Source organism: Tupaia chinensis, unplaced genomic scaffold, assembly GCF_000334495.1.
Source record: "Tupaia chinensis unplaced genomic scaffold, TupChi_1.0 Scaffold140218_1, whole genome shotgun sequence".
NCBI lineage: Eukaryota > Metazoa > Chordata > Mammalia > Scandentia > Tupaiidae > Tupaia > Tupaia belangeri.
Genome location: NW_006200097.1, coordinates 1,573,018 through 1,574,782, shown reverse-complemented (window position 1 = coordinate 1,574,782; position 1,765 = coordinate 1,573,018). Strand labels below are relative to the sequence as shown.

Here is a 1,765-nt window from a genome sequence, read left to right as displayed (position 1 = left end):
ACCCATACATATATATATATATATATACACACACATACATACATATATATATATATACACACACACATACATTTTTTTTTCTTTTGGAAATATGTGTTTTCACCACTCATAGGAGAGAATGCCTTCTGGCCTTAGCTAGCACAGAAATTGTCCTCACGTGGTGATGCCAGTGAGGAAACTGCCTGGGAGGTGCAGTGGTCTGATGCTGCGTAGGTAGGTTTAACCCTTCCATCGCACCCTTTCCCACTACTGCTGTCACTGTTTTCTAAGATCAGAAAAACTGACACCATGTCTGGAAATAACTTCACATTTCCATAAACACTGCAAAGCTTCTCCCTTCCCATGAGGTGATGTCTACAAGCCACATCATAACCCTTCAACTGAGAATTATTATTTTTTTAAATATACACAAAACACAATTAAGTGGAATTAGGGCTGTTGACCCAGAAACGAAACAGCTGTTGATTTCCAGACTGCTCATCATTAGCGAGAAAACATGAAGTTCTCTCAGCTATGAACAATATTGAACATAAAGTGCACGTGCCAGGAGCTGCCTGGCAGTATACAAGGCACGAAACAAAACAGGTGTCAAACAATGATAAGGCTCAACATGTAAATCAAGACTTGAAAATATTTATTAATGCTGAATTTCTCATCGCAAACAAAATATTTTCAGAAATGCAGAGATATGATTCTTATCACCCATGCAAATGGCTGCTTGGATGCTTGCACACTCAGTGGTACCCTTTTAGTTAAGGAGCCATTGAGTCTCAGCTTCAAGCGCAAAGAAGTGCAAATAGCCCTTGCACTTCAGAGCTCAGCTTCCTTTGCTAGGAGACAGTTGAGCAAAATCCCAGCGCGCTCTGATTCATTCTGCCTGCTGATTGGTTGTCCTCCCTGGCCGCTGACATCATCCTGTTGCTGGGTGGAAAACTTCTGCAGCACAGCCCTCGACACTGCCTTCAGATTCTGTGAAGGGGACATTGTACTCAACAGTGAAATTAGACAATAGTTTAAAATGGAATTCGGAGATTTTCTTTTTGTGTGATTGCTTTAGTCATCTCATGGCTCTTAAATGATAGCTACCCTACCACCCTCCACTGCCATAATCTAGCAAATGCTTTTGTGTGCCACTCATCCAAGCCACCCAGCCCCCACCCCCTCTAGAATACAAGAGAATAAGAAAAGAATCTTACCAGTTTTGACTGTAGATGGAAGATGTTTTATGCATCTTCCTGATGGGCAGGCTTTCTGATTGTTTTTTCTTTTATCAACAGAATTAAAGTATGTCCTCACTTGCCACAATGAATTAGGAAGTAGTACTTAGGACTTGATGTACTAAATGGCTTTCTAGCTCACTTATTCCGCCAGAATTCTTCGAGGCAAGATAAACTGAGGAAGTGATGGTAAAGGCCAACTTGTCTATTGCCTTTATAGTTTGCAAAGCATTTTTACATACACTGCCTCATGTGTTACTCACGACAGAGCTTCGAATTAGGAACTATTATTACTTCCCCCATTTTAAAGATTAAAAATCAAGCCCCCCCCCCCATATATTCAGTTCTTTGCCAGCCACATAGCTTAGAAATGACAAGGCTGAGAGTCAAAGCTAGACTTTCTGACCCTGGCTTCTGAACTCTTTCTACTCTGACATGGCATCTTTCAGCCTTGGGAAGTGAATCTAAATTTACAGAGACCAGTCTAAAGTAAGTAGCTGGGCCAGCAGGTGGCATGGTGGTTAAGGGTGCCATACTCCCACATGGTC

General features: G+C 41.6%; 1 long non-coding RNA gene across 1 annotated transcript in view; it reads right to left on the bottom strand.

The window, feature by feature from the left end:
• Positions 1–1,449, bottom strand: part of LOC114004777 (uncharacterized) — a 5,376-nt gene extending 3,927 nt beyond the window's left edge. The window contains exon 1 of the long non-coding RNA XR_003546850.1: positions 1,197–1,449. This is a non-coding gene — a long non-coding RNA (uncharacterized LOC114004777). The remainder of the gene's footprint in view (positions 1–1,196) is intronic.
• Between the last annotated feature and the right edge of the window lie 316 nt (positions 1,450–1,765).